This window comes from Ruditapes philippinarum, unplaced genomic scaffold, assembly GCF_026571515.1.
Source record: "Ruditapes philippinarum isolate M1 unplaced genomic scaffold, ASM2657151v2 ctg3122_1_1_1_1, whole genome shotgun sequence".
Taxonomy (NCBI): Eukaryota; Metazoa; Mollusca; class Bivalvia; order Venerida; family Veneridae; genus Ruditapes; species Ruditapes philippinarum.
In genome coordinates, this window is record NW_026855904.1 from 11,181 (window position 1) to 32,089 (window position 20,909).

Here is a 20,909-nt window from a genome sequence, read left to right on the forward strand (position 1 = left end):
TCAATCCACAAGTGCATCCTTGGATACCCACAGCCGAACCATCAACCGTTAAACCGCGGGTATCCGATGATGAATGCATTGTTGCAAATCCGGAATAAAACTGAATGCTGGCAACATGTCGGAAAGCCTGTCATCGTGACATAACCTGTTTGTCCTTAGCATAGCCTCCATCTTGAAGTCACGTGTCGCTTTCTATGGTCATGTGACATTTGTCACTGCCAAATGAAAACATGGCATGGCCGATGCACCAGCTGGTGTTCGCAATTAAATTTTCTAGAGAAATATGTTCTTTCATATTATAGAACAGGCAAAATAATTATCCTCGTAATAAAGTACATGCATCATTCAGATAATAATAGTCTATTATTGGAATTTTTAATCTTTATACAGGCATATTTCCTATCCAGATTACCAGCCTTTTTTCTTAAAGATGCCACTAGAAAGCTAAAAAAATCTTCAGGATTACGAAACTTTGTACAACAACATGCACACACTTGCAATAATGTCCCCATGGGTCAGCGTCGTAAGGCTTAGGTCCGCGTGTGTGTGCTACGTACTTTATACTGATATATTTGTCATTGGAGTCATGAAATGTTATTGTTGCCCATAAACATGATTCATTTTTTAAAAAAGTAAAAAAGAAAATTTATTCCTAAGGGAAAAAAATATTGTTGCAGACTAATAATGTTTCATTCTGACTTAAAAAAAGTCGTTGTCGGTTTTATAGCAATAAAGGCCTTTGTCACCTTATATAAAGTTACGAGATTCGCTGCGAGGCGTTCACGTGAGAAGTTATTTCTTTTTAAATAAATACAGCAAACCACAACATGTGAAAGAGGATTTCTTTCAAGCATTTCAAAAGTTTGTCTAATGCAATCATTTTAAAGCCAAAACTCCGCGCACCGGTTACGCTACGGCCAGTAACCCCAATCCTGTAAGGGGAGATAACTGCGTGGGACTGACGGTTTCCGTCACATACGCGTTAAACAGTATATCCGAAAAATGACGTCAGAAAACGACGTCATTTTTATAACCCGTATGTCAATATTTGTTTTTACTTATATAAGAAATATAAACTGTTTGCAAACTAATCGTGAAAATTTTACGATAATTTAATTGTTATAGTATAGATGGTATGCACATAAAGTGTATTCTAAAACTTATAACCCGCTTAATGTGGCTGAAATGTAAATTTCTGGACAGAAAATATCATCGATCGGAGCAATTTATTATTATCATTTAATAAGCTTTATTTGTCTATGAATACTTTATCGTTGTTATTCATTATCTAAATGCCAAGGTGAATATTAATTCAATTGCATTTATTTGTATTTCTAAATGTGACTTTTTCTTTTTCATTTATTTCTACAATTGTAATGAAATTTGATATGATAACATTTGTTCAACCTCTTCTAGCGAGACAGAATTACAAATATGGAAACTATTTATATTATCTTCAAACAAAAGTTAATTTATTTATCAAATAGGAAAAAACTCAAAGTGTTTCAAATTAACATGTGCTATTGATACAATAACCAGTGATTTTTCCAAGCGTAATTTTTGAAAATAATGAAAAAAATAAAAGTGTAATAAAAATTTAAGTTATATCATTGTGTGAAACTTCAATGTCTAGAGCTTAGATATTTAACATGCAGCATTGACTTATTGACGTTAGAATCATGCCCTTTGCTTCAATATTTGCTTCGCCCAGGGTTCACTTGAATTATGTAGACTTGTACAGCAAAATACATCTGGTGACTTATTGTCTCAAACTATGATGTCCTGAGCCTCGATATTTGGCATGTGGACCACAAAATAACTGGTATTAATCCTGCCATTTGGGACAATATTAGCTCCGTCCCGGTGGTCACTTACAGGAAAAGGCATTTAAGTTTATTTTGGTGAAACTACAATGTCTAGTTTGGCATGCAGCATCTCGTAATTGTAGATTTCTACAAAACTTATATTTATCATGACTGTCCAAACTAACCAGACCACCCGGGAGTCACATGCTTCATGTAGACTAAGGTATTGGAAAACACATCTTATGTTTTTGAGGATAAATACTTTACCCCTATTTGTTGTACGTTGAGTACAAAAATGTCTCCACCTTGGAGCCTTTGGAGAATATATTGTATCATAAGGCTAATTAAGATAAAAAAATTTCAGACAAGTTTTTTCCTTGATTGGATCTACACTCAAATTGAAATTATTTTTGATGACTCAAACAAATTTACATTCGGGCGTATATTGCCTCGCCTTGGCGGTGCTCTTTCGACATACATTTGTAACTATTTGTCATGAATTTTAGATGTTCGTAAGACATGCATTTTACAGCGATTCGTCCACGGCAGGACATTACTTCTTTTCACCCTTGCCAATTTTTTTTGCAATCCTTGTCATATCAAATGTGAGACTGCTATTAGGATGTTTCCCATTTTAGGTTTCACTGAGTACAAAACATCATTTTGTTAATCTACGGACGTATTAAAACTAGATAAATGAGTTCTTGGGGAATAACATTCGTGACTGGCTGTTGCTATGGTATTACTTTATATTGTCTGAGAGAAAGAGAGAAACGATAACAAAGGACATTTGATATCACATTTTTTATGGATCACATGGGTAGAAGGATTAATACAATCCTAAAAGTAAGGGGAGGGGGAGGGAAAGCGTTGCTCAAGTCGCGGAGTGAACAGTAGCTTGCATGGACCACTGGCTCAATCTAACCGAGCATGTGGCATTTTGTATTAATTTTGCCGTTTTTGGTAGTAGTAGTGGTAGAAGAAGCGGTAGCGGTAGTGGTAGTAGTAGTGCTAGTGGCCCTTACAGCTGTAGAAGAAGTAGTGGTGGAAATAGCAATAGTAGCAGTAGCAGCAGCAAAAGTAGTATTAGAAGTAGTAGAAGTAGCAGCAGAAGAAGAAGTAGTAGTAGCAGCAGCAGCAGCTGTTGTTGTTGTTTTTCCTATTATTTCTGATGCTAGTATTATTATTGTTATCACCCTTACTCCAACCCGCATCGTCATTATTGGAACATGATTTTGCAACCAGTCCTAAAACTTCTCTTTTGTCGCGCTAAGACCTCAAGAGAGCGTATTTTATTCTGGGTTTTCTATTTCATGTTTCATTGAGTATAAAATAAGATCTTGTTCTCCTTCAGACAAAATTAATCCGAATAAATACGTTCTAAGGGAATAAATGTCATGATTTGATGACACTCTGATATTTGTAGCAAACTTACTAAAGTAACCCAAAGCAAGAGGAAGACAAATAAATGAAATATAAATCAGTGAAGAATTTCAGATGAAAGAACAATTTCCTAGAAACGTGTTACCCAAACCAATCCTTCATACATGTATGTCTAGCTTGGGTTGGAAAACAATTCAAATACTGCACACAAAACTACACAGCTGTTTTCAGTCTCGTCGTTAGTTAAAAATCTATCAAATAATTTTATTCTAATTACAAGAATATTTATGAAATTATTTAATTACAAAAAAATGATAAATGAGAGACTAAGTTAGCGGTACAACACCAATCCCTTCTTAATCAATAAATAATATTTTCGGCCGTTTCCTTTTGTTTTTCATCTTGACTTCCGGCGAACTTACGGGTTTGACAATCATTTCCGGTTTCTCGTCCACGTGCAATGTCATACATTATACATTAATATCAATTAATATGGTGAATATTGTTGTGGTTCTCTTTATTTAGGTGACATTAAACACAGAAATAACGCGTTTTTACCATGGACTTGCTAAAATGAAAATAAATCCATGTACGCTATTATGGTGGTAAACTCTATCAAAGGGCTGATGCCTTAAACATGACATACATAAACAGTAAAATATTTTCTCTTAACCCTAAATTTGTAACCCTTTATCTCAAATCGAAACTTTTCAGCTTTTTTTTTCAATAAAGTTTCGAACAAGGACCTCGAATACCATACATACTCTGATAGTTCAGGAATTAAATATATTTCTAATAATGTCATAAATTCGTAACAGTATTAGATATAAAACTGTAAAATGATATTCATCTTCAATATCACACTAATTACAAAAATCACAATAACGAAATTTTCATTCTGAAGGTTTCGATTTCATGTTTCATCAGCAATAAAACAAAAAGATATGAGCCTCTTCAGACAAATTAAATCCAGAAAACTGCGTTCAAGGGGAATCAATGTCAGAAACTGTGATGACTGTCTGATATTTATAGAAATCGTCTTATATAATAAACTTAAAGACACGCTTAGTCTCGGAAATGAAATCGATTTTTCTTCTTTAGAATGGGCAAAACTATGTCGTATAGGGTTTAAGGAATAGCTGTTGAGCATGTCAGATAAGTTTCACCTGTAGAAAGAAGCAATGGGTGTGAAATCATATCATAAATATACTAGTAGCATGATGTAAAAAACAACATTGTGTTTTGTTGGTTTTTTTTTTTACTTTCGTACAAAATACTAGTTATCAATATCTGTACTTCATGTACTTATTTTCAACAGGTTGAAGAAGCAAAGCTGGCTCACCTACTGACCAATGAGTTACAGTTTGAAAACTGTAACAAGACACTTAATAAATGAAAAAAACTTTTGGGAAATCAGAAAGTAGCATTTAGGGCCGGTATGAAGGAAAATATGAAGGAAATATAAAATACTGTATCTTTTTGTGATGACCTGAGTTTTGTGATTAATAAAATCGCATTTTCAGGGTATATGTATTATAAATTCTCAAAATAAAGTTTTTTCAATTGACGAATGTATTTGAACCTTATTCACATATAACGTAAAAACTATAAAAAAAAGATGTATGGACAAATATGTATATAAAGAGCGTAAACGCCGAAATGCAGCTGTAATCTTTAGTAGTTCTTTAGAATTAGAGATATGTCGTTTTAAAAGGCGTATTTGTGGGGCAAAATAAAGCAAATTGCCTTGTTTTTTTTAAATATAGAATCTTTCTAGATAACATGTTAACTTTTATAAATGTTCTGGATAACATGTCTTATAAATGACTTTGATATTTGAAAGGCCGATTTCGTGCATTTAAATGTGAATTTTTAATGATGTGATCGAAACCAAATATGAAATAGGAAGTGAAGTTAATTGAGAGTTTGATGCATTAAAACAATACTATCCCTGACAGTTTTCAAGTTTAAATTGTGATTTAACAAATTTGTGATTTTATAACTAAGCATTTCAGCCGCTATAAAATTGGTATGATATGAGTACATTTTTATGCACTTTTCTCTATAGGCGGTATGGTGAATCATTTTTTTAATCCAATATAAATATAAAATTGACAAATTAAATGGTCAATCGAGTTATTAAACAAATTTCAAGTTAAGTACAGATTAAGCATAAACACGAGGACCGCGATGGCCCTAGATCGCTCACCTGACCCATTTAACTCATCCAAAGAATTACCTAGACAATCATCCTGACAAAGTTTAATGATGATTGAGGTAAAAATGTGACCACTAAAGTGTTAACAAGGTTTTTCCATAGTTTTCCATATTTGGGCCGTGTGACTTGATTTTTGACCCCAGGTGACCGATATTCGATTTTCAACTCGAAATCATCAAAACAAACTTTCAGACCAATTTCCGGATATTTGTATCTAAACAGTAGCCACTAGAATGTTAACAAGAGTTTTTCATCATATATGACCAATGTTCAAACTCATCCGAGCAATTACATAGACAATCATCCTGACAAAGTTTCATGATGAGTGTTAACGAACAAATGTGGACGGACGGCGGACATCCTAACCAAGTTTGATGCCAATCTTTCTTTTTTTAGCTCATGTGACCTAGTTTCTCAGCCGAGATGACCCATTTTCGAACTCATCCAAGCTATTACATAGACAAGCATCCTGACAAAGAAGCAAAAATGTGACCTCTCGAGTGTTAACGAACAAGTGTGGACGGACAACGGACATTAAACGATCCTAAAAGCTCACCCGGAGGTAGGCTAAAAAACCTATGTATGATATTAGACTGTGTATCTCTGAATTGAAAACTGTATTAATCATTCCATAGTTTACAATAAATGTGGACTTTTAAAGGCCCATTTATAGTCCGGAAATACTAATATTTCATTTTGCAAAAGCTATTTTTTTTTGTATTGTTATAATTTCCAAAAACATACTCATTGGTCAATTACCTGAATTGATTTCTGCTTTTATTTCTGTGTATTCATTTATTGAGTTTCAGTTATAGCTACTACCAGGTATTTCCATGTGATATGCATCGAGCATTCTCTATACGCATTTCTTAAAAAGATATAAACTTATGTTTGTCCTTTTTCTAAAGAAGGTAATAGTTTCTGAGGCATAGTGTGTCAAAAATTAAACAGTCTGACCAACACTAAGCCAGTTTTTGTATTTTCTGATCGCAAGAACAGTAAATACAAAGCTAACATCCACGGTCTAACACAAAATTTCCTCACATACCTAACAACGCAAAGTAGTTCTCACTCAAAACTGCTTAAAAACCAGCAATTTAAAAAAAAAGAATAATTTTTAATGTAGGCATTTTACGAATTACAGTGCATTAAAAGTTTAGATTAGTCAATAGAAATATGAGGTTACAATCACAAATTTCGCGGATGAAAATCTTTTTACCCAGTGAAAAATGTTCGACTATTTCCGTAAAGCTTAATCAATGAAAATGCTATTTTTAGCTATGTCGATTACCGAATACTCCAGAGCGTAGTACACAAATAAATCTGACAGTCGAGTAATGGAATATATACATGTCGGATATTTGGCGAGAAGATTTTCGCTAAATTATTTTCATCAGTGTTTAACAACAGGTTTATCGTGAACAAAATACCTCGAAATTAATAAGGATTACAAACACGAAATGGAAATTCTCAATTTTAGAATTACAATGTATTTGTTTTTATTCAAGTTACATACGTATTACTTCACTGTGGTGCAGAGGTAGCGCGCTTGTTTAGGGTGTGAGAGGCCTAAGGTTCAAATCCTAGTCGAGGCAATATTTTTTTTGAAGTGTCTTTTTTAAGGAAGTAGCCACGATATGCAAGGATAAAGTGTGGCTGTCATAAAAAAATGAAAAATGATTTTTTGATGCAACTCTAGGCATGCAAAATACCATATGTATCAATCTCAAACTGTTATAGAAAAAAATCTAAACGCAGTCGCTGCGTAAGATGAATTATTGTATATAAAAATAAATTTATACAGGAAAGATCAGAAAATACCACAGAGCATGCAGCCCTTTGATTTTGTGATGTCATTGTCGGAAACCACGGCACACATTTCTTATACAGTCAAAACTGTCTTAAGCAGCCAGACACTGAAATACCTTACATTAATGTTGACTCTTCCAAAATTTCAATCAAGGCAGCTTTATCTCATTGTTTTAGGTTAAGATATTAAACAAAATGATTATTTTTAGAATGGGTTATAATATCGCACAATTTGTCACTTAAGTAATATTGAAGATGAATATTATTTTATCATATTGTATTCAATTAATGAAATATTTGCAAAATGTTGAAATCTGCGCTGCAGACAGGCATGACAAAAGCGGCAGTTTAATCAGTGTATATCATATCTGTTTTGAAAAACAAACTGAAAATAATTTATAAAAATATCCGTTGACAATTTCATATTTCACTTTTGCGTTTATGTTTACATATTACCTTATTTAAGATATCTAGCTGCGTCACAAGATGGTGAAAACCGTGGAACAACATGGTAAATAACATCTTTGGAAATAAATCACGTGGTATATCATCAGACGGAAAAAATGATGTAGAAAAAAATGACAATTTAATGTGGAAATAATATTGCGGGGGAAATTTGTCGTGAAAAGAGTTTTTTATATAGTCAAAGAACTATTTTGGTACAGACGATTCAGCTAATCCTAGATTTCGTCTGTTAAATTGTCTGGACGAGACAAATTGACGACACTTTGCAGGTGATATTGTGTTTTAAACATTATCTCAGATAACAAATCCGTCTCGCAACATATTATATAGAGGATACTAATACAATTATATTATGCGAGCCTCTGGCGAGCATAATATTATTTTATTCAACAAGTTCAATAGTAAATTTAGTAATGAACTTACACGAATATTGTGAAAAAATACCCAAGATTAACTTAACAATGTAGGCACAAATTAAATCATAGTTTCCTTAGGGAATCTATTTTCTAAGTTTATGACATTACTTTTATGATACAGAATATCAATATGTTTTTTTACAATTAATTTTCAGTTAATGACATTAACAATGACCATTTTTCTGCGAGTAAACTCAATTGTGGCGATTTAAGTATAGGTTAGTAATTAATAATACATATTAATTAGAAATATAGTTGTACTTAATATGCTGCTGTCATAGGACGATCGAAATGTAATCGAGTCTTAAATGTCATTTTATAATTAAACCGTGCCTACGTATTTTCGCTTGTATTATTAATACCATGATATTCATCTAGTGGTTCAAGTTAAACAAAATAATTCTAGATAACAGTTAAATGTCAAACGGTCTCGGGGGGGGGGGGGGTGGAATAACAACGTTATTAAAATTGTTTCACTTTATCCTCGAACTAAAGGAGTTTAGCAGCAGAAGAAGAAATAGTAGTAGCAGCAGCAGCAGCTGTTGTTGTTGTTTTTCCCTTTTTTTATTTCTGATTGGCTTATTTTTTTTTATTTTTTTTAACCCCCAACCCTTTTTAAATTTTTTTTTTTCCAAAACCCGCACCCTTTCATTATTGGAACATGATTTTTGCAACCAGTCCAAAAAACTTCTCTTTTTGTCGCGCTAAAACCTCAAGAGAGCGTATTTTTTTTTTCGGGGTTTCTTTTTCATGTTTCATTGAGTATAAAAAAAGACCCTTGTTTTCCTTCAGAAAAAAATTAATCCGAAAAAAAATTACTTTTCAAAAAGGCGAAAATAAATTTTCATGTTTGATAAACACTCTAAATTTTTGGGAAAAATTTTAAACTAAAGTTAACCCAAAAAGAAAAAAAGGGGGGGAAGGGGGGAACCCAAAAAAATGAAATAAATCAGGAAAAATTTTTTCAGATGAAAGAAAAATTTTCCTAAAAAAACGCTGTTTCCCAAACCAATCCTTCATACATGTATGTCTAGCTTGGGGTTTAAAAAAAATTCAAATACTGCCCCCACAAAACTACACCCGCTGTTTTCGTCTCGTCGTTAGTTTAAAAAAAACTACAAAATAAATTTTTTCTTTAAATTTCAAAAAATATTTATGGGAAAATTTTTTTAATTACAAAAAAAAAAAATTTAAAAGAGAGACTAATTAAACCCTAAAAAACACCAAATTTCCCCCTTTTTAAACAATTAAAAAATATTTTCGGCCGTTTTTTTTTTTTTCCCTCTTGGGCTTCCGGGCCGGGAAAATTACGGGGGGTTTTTACAATTTATTTTTCCCGGGTTTTTCGTCCCCGGCAAGTTTTATAAAAATTATACATTAATATCAATTTAAAATGGTTTTATTTTTGTTTTGGTTCTCTTTATTTAGGGGACCAAAATTTAAACAAAGAAATTAAAAGCTTTTTAAACCCCTGGGCTTGCTTAAAAAAGAAAAAAAATCCATGGGACGCTATTTTGGTTGGTAAACTCTCTCAAAAGGGCCCGATGCCTTAAAAAATGACATACATAAACGTAAAATATTTTTTCTTAACCCCAAAAATTTTTAACCCTTTTTCTCCCAAAACGAAACTTTTCAGCTTTTTTTTTTTAAAAAAGTTTTTTGAACAAGGGGGCCCGAATACCATACTTTTCTCTGATAGTTTAGGAATTAAATATATTTCAATAATGTCATAAAATTGTAAAAGTATTAGATATAAAACTGTAAATATATTCACTTCAATATCAACTAATTACAAAAATAATAAAGAAATTTTCATTTCTGAAGGTTTCGATTTTATGTTTCATCAGCAATAAACAAAAAGATATAGCTCTTTTAGACAAATTAAATCCAAAAACGCTTTAAGGGAACAAGTCAGAAACTGTGATGACTGTTGTATTTATAGAAACGTCTTATATAAAAACTTTTAAAACACGCTTTTTTCGGGGAAAAGAAATCGATTTTTCTTTTTAGAAAAGGGCAAAACTAGTCGTAAAAGGGTTTAAAAGGAAAAGCTGTTGAGCATGTCAGATAATTTTTACCTGTAGAAAGAAGCAATGGGTGTGAAACATATCATAAATATACTAGAGCATGATGTAAAAAAAAACATTGTGTTTTGTTGGTTTTTTTTTTTTCTTTCGTACAAAAAACTAGTTACAATATCGTCTTTTTGACTATTTTCAAAAAGGTTTAAGAAGAAAGCGCCACCCATACCAAAGATTACAGTTTAAAACTGTAACAAGACACTTAAAAATGAAAAAAACTTTTGGGAAATCAGAAAGTAGCATTTAGGGCCGGTTAAGGAAAAATTAAAGGGAATATAAAAATGTATCTTTTTTTTTGAGACCTGAGTTTTGTGATTAATAAAATGCATTTTAGGGAAAAGTATTAAAAATTCCAAAAAAAAAGTTTTTTCAATTGAGAATGTATTTTTAAACCCTTTTTCACAATAACTAAAAACTATAAAAAAAAAAATGTATGGACAAATATGTATAAAAGACGTAAACCCGAAAAAGCAGCTGTAATCTTTAGTAGTTCTTTAGAATTAGAGATAGTGTTTAAAAGGCGTATTTTTGGGGCAAAAAATAAAGCAAAATTTCTTTTTTTTTTTTTAAAAAATAGAACTTTCTAGATAAATGTTCTTTTATAAAGTTTTGGGGGTAACATTTTTTTAAATGATTTGATATTTTTAAAAAGGGCCGATTTTGTGATTTAAATGTAATTTTTTTAAAGATGTGATCGAAACCAAAATAAATAGGAAGTGAAGTTAATTGAAGTTTTTAGCATTAAAACAAAACTATCCGACAGTTTTTAAGTTTTAAAATTGTGATTTAACAAATTTTTTGATTTATAATAAGCATTTTTAGCCCCTATAAAATGGTATGATATGATACATTTTTATGCCTTTTCTCTATAGGGGGTATGGTGAAAATTTTTTTTTAAACCAAAAATAAATAAAAAAAGACAAATTAAAAAGGGCAATCGAGTTTTAAACAAATTTTTAAATTTAAGTACAGATTAAGCATAAACACGAGGACCGGATGGCCCTAGACGCTCACCTGACCCATTTAATCATCCAAAAAATTACCTAGACAATCATCCTGACAAAGTTAATATGATTGGGTAAAAAAGTGACCACTAAAGTTTAACAAGGTTTTTTCCATAGTTTTTCCAAAAATTTTGGGGGGGGTGTGACTTGATTTTTTTACCCCAGGTACCCAAAATTCGATTTCAATCGAAATCATCAAAAAAAAATTTCAGACCAAATTTCCGGATATTTGTATCTAAACAGTGCCACTGAATGTTAACAAGAGTTTTTTACAATAACCAATTTTAAAACCCCCCCCCCCCCCCCCCCCCCCCCCCCCCCCCCCCCCCCCCCCCCCCCCCCCCCCCCCCCCCCCCCCCCCCCCCCCCCCCCCCCCCCCCCCCCCCCCCCCCCCCCCCCCCCCCCCCCCCCCCCCCCCCCCCCCCCCCCCCCCCCCCCCCCCCCCCCCCCCCCCCCCCCCCCCCCCCCCCCCCCCCCCCCCCCCCCCCCCCCCCCCCCCCCCCCCCCCCCCCCCCCCCCCCCCCCCCCCCCCCCCCCCCCCCCCCCCCCCCCCCCCCCCCCCCCCCCCCCCCCCCCCCCCCCCCCCCCCCCCCCCCCCCCCCCCCCCCCCCCTGGGGTGTTAAAAAGGTCAAAATCTTTCTAGGGTATGAGTGTCTACGATATAAGTTTTGTAAAACCCTTAAGCATGAGCTTTTATGACCCCTTTCCGGGTATTCCCCAAGGGAAATTTTAAAAAGCCCCTTTTCCCTAGTCACTAAAAAAGAAAAAACCCTCCGGGGGATTAAATAAAAACCTTCCCGGGGGGATATCAAAGCCACTTGTGGTGGGACAAATAAGCACATTCCTGTTTTTTAAAGCCTTTTTCCCTGGTGGCATGTACCAAAAAAACTCCCTCCGGGGGTACTAAATAAGCACCTTACTTTCTTTGAAAACCTGTTTCATCTGGACCGGGAGCAATGTCCTGACTGAACAGCAACATAAATGACTCCAACAAATGCTTTACAAAGTAGCCTGTATATACTTTAACACCTTGATTAATAATTATCAAGAACGTCTTGCCTTAGAAACTAACTCCTGCCCATACCAGAAACCCTGGTGCAAAAAGAACCCCGCTTAACAAACTTAAGTTTTTGTCTGTCTGTCTCGTTTTCCGTGACATAGCAAACATACCTTCGACCATAGCTAACACCCATACAGAACATTGTCTCGTCCGTAGTGACAAAGTATATTTCATTTTCCACTATTTAAACGGAAATACAGACACCAAAAACGAGTACGTCTATTCACAGCTTGCTTCACCTTCTTTTTGACTTACGAACATCTTGTTTGAGATACTCCCACCTTCTTTTTGACTTACGAACATCTTGTTTGAGATACTCCCACCTTCTTTTTGGCTTACGAACATCTTGTTTGAGATACTCCCACCTTCTTTTTGAATTACGAACATCTTGTTTGAGATACTCCCACCTTCTTTTTCAATTACGAACATTTTGTTTGAGATACTCCCACCTTCTTTTTGAATTACGAACATCTTGTTTGAGATACTCCCACCTTCTTTTTCAATTACGAACATCTTGTTTGAGATACTCCCACCTTCTTTTTGAATTACGAACATCTTGTTTGAGATACTCCCAATTTGTTTGCCATCTATCTTTGGATTGGTGGATTCACCGATCTTGTCATATTACATGTCTTTCGTATGACGTCGTATGTAGCAGCAATACGTTGTTTCTTAAAAGGGGTCCATTTTCATGTTATTGCGACTGTTATTTTGAATAAAACCTTTGGAATGTTGAATATGATTTATAACCCCAAAAGGAAACAGTATGTCCCATTTCTTTATTCATCAAAATGCCTTAAACAATGTCTTCAACTAAACCACTAATTCTACGTCTTGTCAATTTGTAACAAAACCAAAATATATCGTAGATAACGAGGTTTATATACATGGTTCGTGAAAAACGTGCAGGAATGTTGTTTTCAAAAGTAAAAGAATGGAATCACCTCTTGTATAACATTGAAATAGATAAATAAATTGAGACATACAAATTTAAGCATTTCTGAGGTTTTAAAAAGAACAAACAATCAAATATAGAAATGTATAGTTAACAAATATTCTATCAGACACTCTGTATAATTCTTTGCTTCTTGTGGAATATTAATGTTCATGCGTCATAATGCAAAAGTCAGATGAAAAATATTTACAATCGTCTGTTGAAACAGACGAACTGCGTAGGTTTTTGTCGTGAATGTTGAATATACAATTACACAAACGAGACAAAAAAATAAATGCTTATATAAATGTTTACATGCGTTTGTAATTCATTTAGGTGTGCTACCCTGATGGATCAGTTAAACTATCCAGTGTTATATACGGTGCGGATAAACCACCTGGATGTGAAATTATATTTGCCATTTTACATGTAAAACCTCTTGTGAAATAGAAGTGAAAAAGAAATTATAATTGTCATTCTATAACCTCAAGTGGAAATCAAACTATTATTGTCATTCTATAACCTCTCGTGAAAATGACATTTTAATTGGCATTCGGTGGTCAAGACTTTTGATAATGGTGTTTCATGTGCAAATGCAGATACTTGTTTGTTTGATATAATAAACAATTAAGATTTGTTTCAAAAGGACTCAATAAGTCAATAGTTGATTCCTTCATGTTAACCACTAGTTACATTTCTGATGACAGGATATGTACGCAGCAAAATGTAATATTAAGTCGGTAAGTGCAAATTGACTAATAAAGCTTTGGTCTAGATGTAATTTCCAATGAAAATGCTATAACAAATTATAAAAAAAATATTTCTTTAAAGAGAAACAGTGTCTTATGTAAACAAATACAATGTCTTTGCGATTAAGAGAAATAAATATGGAAATCTATACCGCAAAATAAAATACTTAATAAGTTGGATAGCTAATACAGGCAACAATTGCTTGCAACTAAATCACGAAAATTAAAAAAAATTGTGATGATTTCGTTTAAATAATATGTGAGAATTTACTGTCAATAGTATTACTTTAAATTCGGATAACCCGCACTGCAAATATTGCGAATACTGTCGCCCTGGTGAATTTTCGTATTCTTTGTTCTATAATAAATTAGTCACATCTGAGGCTTAATTCTGGATTCCACTGTTCTTGATGAATTATATACTGTCTTCAACTTTAAACATCAACACTATCTAAGTCAAATGATGCCCTAAATATAAAATGTTAGCCATCTACATTTTTTCAGAAATCTTCATTCTGTTTTAACACTGTTTAAATTCACCACTTTGAAAACTCCGGACTGCTGGCGGATAGTATATTTTTAACACTTCTGCCAACAAATGAGTTCCTGTAAAATACATAAAAACAACTTTTAAAGTAATTCTTTAACACACAAAAACTACACACATGGATTGCAATAAATACACTTTAATTATGAGCAATCAAACAAGAGGGACCTTAAACTGGGCCACTTCAAAAATTTAGAATAGCCTACTTTCTAGACTACAACGGAATGGGTCTAATTTCGTACCGGGGTGAGACCGAATAGCGAGTAAAACTACAGGAATTACCGGTGTGACCCGTGAGGATCGCAAGACTTCACATACTGCGCATGCGCACACAGTTGTCGAACGGGGCCGTAAATGATGTAAGATTTTCTGGTTGAATCTCGATTAGAACTCATAAATTGAAGTGTAGTTCTTCATTTTATTCATGAGCATTAAGCTATTTCGTTTATTCAGCTGTGACAACGTATCATGTAGATGAAATATTGTCCAAATCAGTGGCAGTCCTTTCGTCAAGCCAGAACTCAAGATGAAAACAGACTGTCTTCGGGAGAAAAATGAACAGAAACAAGATTACAGTACACAGATAAGTTAACTATTGCAACACAAGAAATGTGACTGAATCTGAATTATGAGCTGATAAACAATCTTTGACATGCGCAAGTGGCTTAAAATAAATACGCGTTGTCTTCTTGCAAAAATATTGTGACGAAAGAAACTTTTTCCGTAAAAATCGGATTGAGCGAATAAACAGGGGTCCCGGAATAAAATAGTTTAGATGTATTGCTATGTTTTCTTAACATCAGCTGAATAAATCGGCTTAAATACCATTTAGAGAAATTGAAGAAAAAAATATTAATCTAAAAGTCTGGACGCATTGTTATATCAACAAGATTAACGAATATGAAAAGCTTCTGGTTTATTTCAGTCTTACACATTTGATTTATTGTCTGTGAAACAAATACTTTGATTAATTAACTTCCATGGTTTTATATGTCTCCAGTTTCTTTCCGTGAATTAGCTTTACTTGGGGTGATTGTGTGCAAACTCCTACGCAGTGGTTCCCGCACACAGGACTGCCATAACATTGCTTAATTCAAATAAAGAACAATAATAAATTATATATATATAATTACGAAAAATACGTCACATGATGTCATAAAGTGAAATAATTGAATGTACGCGTGTACATGGTCTTATTGGAGGAATCATAAAGTGAAAGTAGGATTTCTGCATCAATCCACAAGTTAGTGCATCCTTGGATACCCACAGCCGAACCATCAACCGTTAAACCGCGGGTATCCGATGATGAATGCATTGTTGCAAATCCGGAATAAAACTGAATGCTGGCAACATGTCGGAAAGCCTGTCATCGTGAAATAACCTGTTTGTCCTTAGCATAGCCTCCATTTTGAAGTCACGTGTCGCTTTCTTTGGTCACGTGACATTTGTCCTGCCAAATCAAATCAGTGTGAGAACATGGCATGGCCGATGCGCCAACTTGTGTTCGCAATTAAATGTACCAGAAAAATATGTTTAAAAAAAGGCAAAGTAATTATCCTCGTAATAAAGTACCATTCAGATAATAGTCTATTATTGGAATTTTCAATCTTTATACAGGCATATTTCCTATCCAGATTACCAGCCTTTTTTTCTTAAAGATGACACTAGAAAGCTAAAAAATCTTCAGAATTACGGAACTGTGTACAACAACATGCAAACACTTGCAAGAATGTCCCCATGGGTCAGCGTCGTAAGGCTTAGGTCCGCGTGTGTGCTATACTGTAATATTTATCATTGGAGACATGAAATTTTATTGTTGCCGCCCAATAACATGATTCATTTTTTCAAAAAGTGAGAAAATAATCATAAAGAAAAATCAAAGTGCTGCAGCACTGAATGCGACGGACATGCAACCGGAGAGACATTAAGGCTTCTTTTAAACAAAAACAGAACACAAAATATATAACAGAGAAAATTTGTTCCATACAAGTTCGAGATTTGTAGGGCAATATATTTTGTTTCCCAAACTGATATAATTCAGATTTTCTACTTTCAAGCACTTAAATACAGAATGAAATTCATGCCTAAAAACTCTGGTCAAACTTGTAAATCAGTGTCCTTATCGATTTATTCTAAGAAATGATATGTAAATAGAAAAAAAAACTGTCAACGAAATATTTCTAAAATAAATCCAGGCAAATAAACTTCAAACATAATACATTATACATTTGAGAATGCTATTTAGAATTGCTTCGTGTTATATCATAGTGGGCATATAGACAATAAAATATAAGTCATTTGTATTTTTATTTCTCTTGGATAATCATCATATGTCTCATTAAAAAAAATTTGGTTAAAATCATCAGCAATTAATAGTGTATTTTTTAGATTTTTTTATTTACAAGGTAATGATGTAGAGGCCAGAGCACATCGTTTTTATTTTAATTTTAATGTCACTTAAGCACTACAGTGTTTAGTTGTCCTTTTCAATTTCACACTAAATTCCATTTTCAACTTGTTTGCTTCTTACAATTGTATAGAATTTCTAAAAGTATTGCATGTAATCCGCTGGTTTATTAATTACATGTATAATGTGTACTCCCTAATTATAGAGGCTATTCGTTGCCAAAAATCCAGCCTTTGAAACCTGACAATGCATACTTCGGTTCTACTAAACAGATTAGTAAACATCTAATTGTCGATCCGAGAGTTACATACTGCACTGGTATTAAGCATTTTGATTATCTCGATTTGATAAAATAAAAGCTGTTAACATGCAACTTAGATAAATTGCAAACTGTATTTATAAATGTATAATTTCAAATTTGCGACATGTAGAAATGTAAACGATAGAACGTACACAATACGTTTAATGCTGTGCACCATGACGTTGTGAATGTAACTGCATCATCTTGACACACTCAGGTTTACAACACCACACTTTCCTTTTACATTCTAACGCGATTAACATTTGTAAACGATTTTGCAACTTCCATATATGGAATTATCACGGAAATAGACGAAAATTAATAGGCGGAGCCAATTTCACGAAAGCAGAATATAAAGAGAGGTAACTCTTGCTGGTACAAAAATATTTCAAATTATATAGAAACTGTTACATCAATCTTGACTTTGAACATCCTCTGATTTTGTTAAAACGTATTCTAGTACAGGATATTCAAGTAATGCAAAATTGGTTAAGATATAATGTAAAAATGTAACAACGTATATACTGATAATGAGCATAATAATATGCAAAAACTAAAGTTGGTGAAATAAAATAAGGAAATGTTTCCCATATATAATGACACACATCACTAATCATTGATAACAATGATAGGGTTTTGTGAGCCACGGCAATACTCTTAAGCATATCTGTTTTTTTTACCTTCAGCAAATAGTACTAGAATGCGATACATGGAAGGCACTTTTGGCAACACGAATAAAGAGAACTGAACAATAAGCCGTTGCCTTCTTTCTTTGAAGGACTATGTTGGATTGTAGAAAAACTCATATTTTTGACCAAGTGTATAACCACGAAACAATGCAAAGTTTACTATCGATAATTCCGTTGTATAACCAAAACTTGTGAATTTGTCCCATTTTAATGTTGAAATAAATATTCAGTGTATCCTGGCAACTCTGTTTACCTCCATTGGGAGGTATTTTGAGTCATAGGATGTGATTTATCCTTTTATTGTTAAATATATGTAAGCTGACGTAGGTTAAGGTCTTTTATGCATTGTGCTTCAGCTTTGCCGTGTGCAAAATGCCTAGCGCTTTTAAGTTTGGGAACCACATAATCGGATTGCTTCGGTCATAGCCGACTGGCACGTTTGAATTTATCGAAAGATAATGTCATTGAAGGAAAACGGCGATAATCTTGATATTTATTTCGGCTGTTGCGTTGTTTATATTGCCGTTGAAGTTAAAAATTGACCATCATCGTGAAGAATTATATCTTCTGTGTCGATGGACCAAAGGATTATGTGAAAATATTGGAAATGGAATAAAATACATGGTGATTATGACGATAGGGGTGCGGATTTTTTCCGGCGAACATTTTTATCTTGTGTATTATTATAGATGTTGAAATATGAATTTTTTTCAAAACGGCTTAAATTAAGTTTTTTGATATATATGATCAGTACATGTGCTGGGATTGACAAATATGCATTTTATTTGGATTTTAAAGGCGTTTTGAGCTCCAAATCCCAAGTGTCTGTGTATTCGAACACTTGGTATTGCTACTATCAGTTAATGTTTTGTCGTTTAACAAAATGTATTTTGTTGAAATGCATGTTTACAATGTTAAATCGGCAAACTCAATCCAAGTATGCAACATTGGAGTTTACATACAAAGAAATACAATTGTATTTTTTCCATTAACAAACTGTTCAACTCAGATCAACAAGGCTGGATTTTTGGCAACGAATAGCCTCCATACCTAATCGCCTGTCCAAAAATCAGAACAGGTGAAGCAGAATCTATTTTTAGAATAGCGAAGGTTAATTCATATCATGACCTAGAAAAATATGTAAACAAACCACAAGAATCGGAAGTAGAACTGATATTATAACTTCCTTACCATGAAAGACTACATGGCGGTAAAGTGTTGAAAACTCACTTCTTACATGCATTTTCAAAAATAGATATTTATACTAACTATTGTACTGAATCTAATATATTAATAACTGCTGAATATTCAGCTAAACCCGCGTATGAGTCACGAAAATAGTTCTTCTTTTATTAATGCGCGAGTTATCCTAGAGTCACGAAAAAACTTTTGATTTGTTAATAATAATGTTTTGTATGATGTAGAAATATTTATTTCCTACTAATAATGTCTTGGAACTCAGAGGTTACACCTTTATTGTAGTATAATTTGCTGTCCTACTTTTTCGACAGCGGTAAATCGTTTCAGCAGTAATTTGCATATTGCGCAATAATACTACGGGACTACAACGTTTTTATCAATAATATACGTTCATATTTTAACTTTGATAACTTAATTTGAAATTGAAAAGGCTAAATATGGAAGACATTAAGATATCCAGACAAAGTATGGGAGTTTTGAAGGATCAAATTCATGTACTATTTCTTGGGCTCTTAATCGGTTTAGGACACATTGCGCGAGTGTAGCCAACGAAATCCCATGTGTAGATGACTTAGCTCTGAACGCGCCTGAGGGCGCGTCCGTCGCAAAAATTGTTGCAGACTCGGTTTCATTCTGACTTAAAAAAACACCTTAGTCGGTTTTATAGCAATATAGGTCTATGTCACCTTATATATATCGCTGCGAGGCGTTCACGTGAAAAGTTATTTCTTTTTAATTGATACAGCAAACCACAACATGTGAAAGAGGATTTCTTTCAAGCATTTCAAGAGTTTAATTAATGCAGTTGTTTTAAGCCTTAACTCCACGCACCGGGTACGTTAGTAACCCAATCCAATAATAGGAGATCACTACGTGGGAAATTGATTTGGGCCGTGTCTGACGGTTTCGGTCACATACGCTCGTACGTGTTAAGGTAGTACACCCCGAATGCACTATCTCCACTTTGAAGTGTATTCAAATAGGTTAGAATCACCGTGTATTGGAACTGAGGGGCGTGGGTTCAAACCCCAGAAGGGGCAACTTTTTTATCTTTCTTTTGTTTTTTTTTTTCTTTTTAACATTTTTTATGAATCTCTTAAATCCCTGATGGAACAAAAAAAGTGTTTCATTTTAATTATACAATGTATAATTATTGTAGGTATTTATTTGCTAAATAATGCCAATTTTTATAGCAAATATGATACCAGATATTTTCAAAGTTTAATAAAATAAAAACTACAAAGTTAAAGTATTTTATATTTTGCCAGACTAACTAATATACATTTAAGAAAATTTACGCAAACTTTGAAAACAGCCCCTCATTATGATAAATTTTAGGGATATTTTGAATAAGGCTTTTTACATAGGGAAATGGCCAAATAAGTGTTTGAAGTGGGTGGGATAGGGTTACATTTTTATACATATTTAAAACATTTCGTTTAAAAGCTCGTTTAATTTGTTACCTGAATGTCATTATTTGTTTCTTAACAATATACAATAGGAAAACATTTTTCATAATCATGATATTATAATTTATTTAGAGTTCCCTCATTTTTGAAAAAAGCCCTTCTAATGGCAAAGTTCTAGTTCAGAAAAATATCCATAACTCATAAACCACACGGTAAATTTTGTTTAAATTTTGCATACAGGTGACATTTAAGACATATAACTGACCTATGTTGTAAATTTCACAGTCCCTTATAGTTCCCATTAGGGGTGTTCTACCTTAAACAGTATATCCGAAACATGACGTCAGAAAACGACGTCATTTTTATAACCCGTGCGTCAATATCTGTTTATACTTATATAAGAAATATAAACTGTGTACAAACTTCACAATA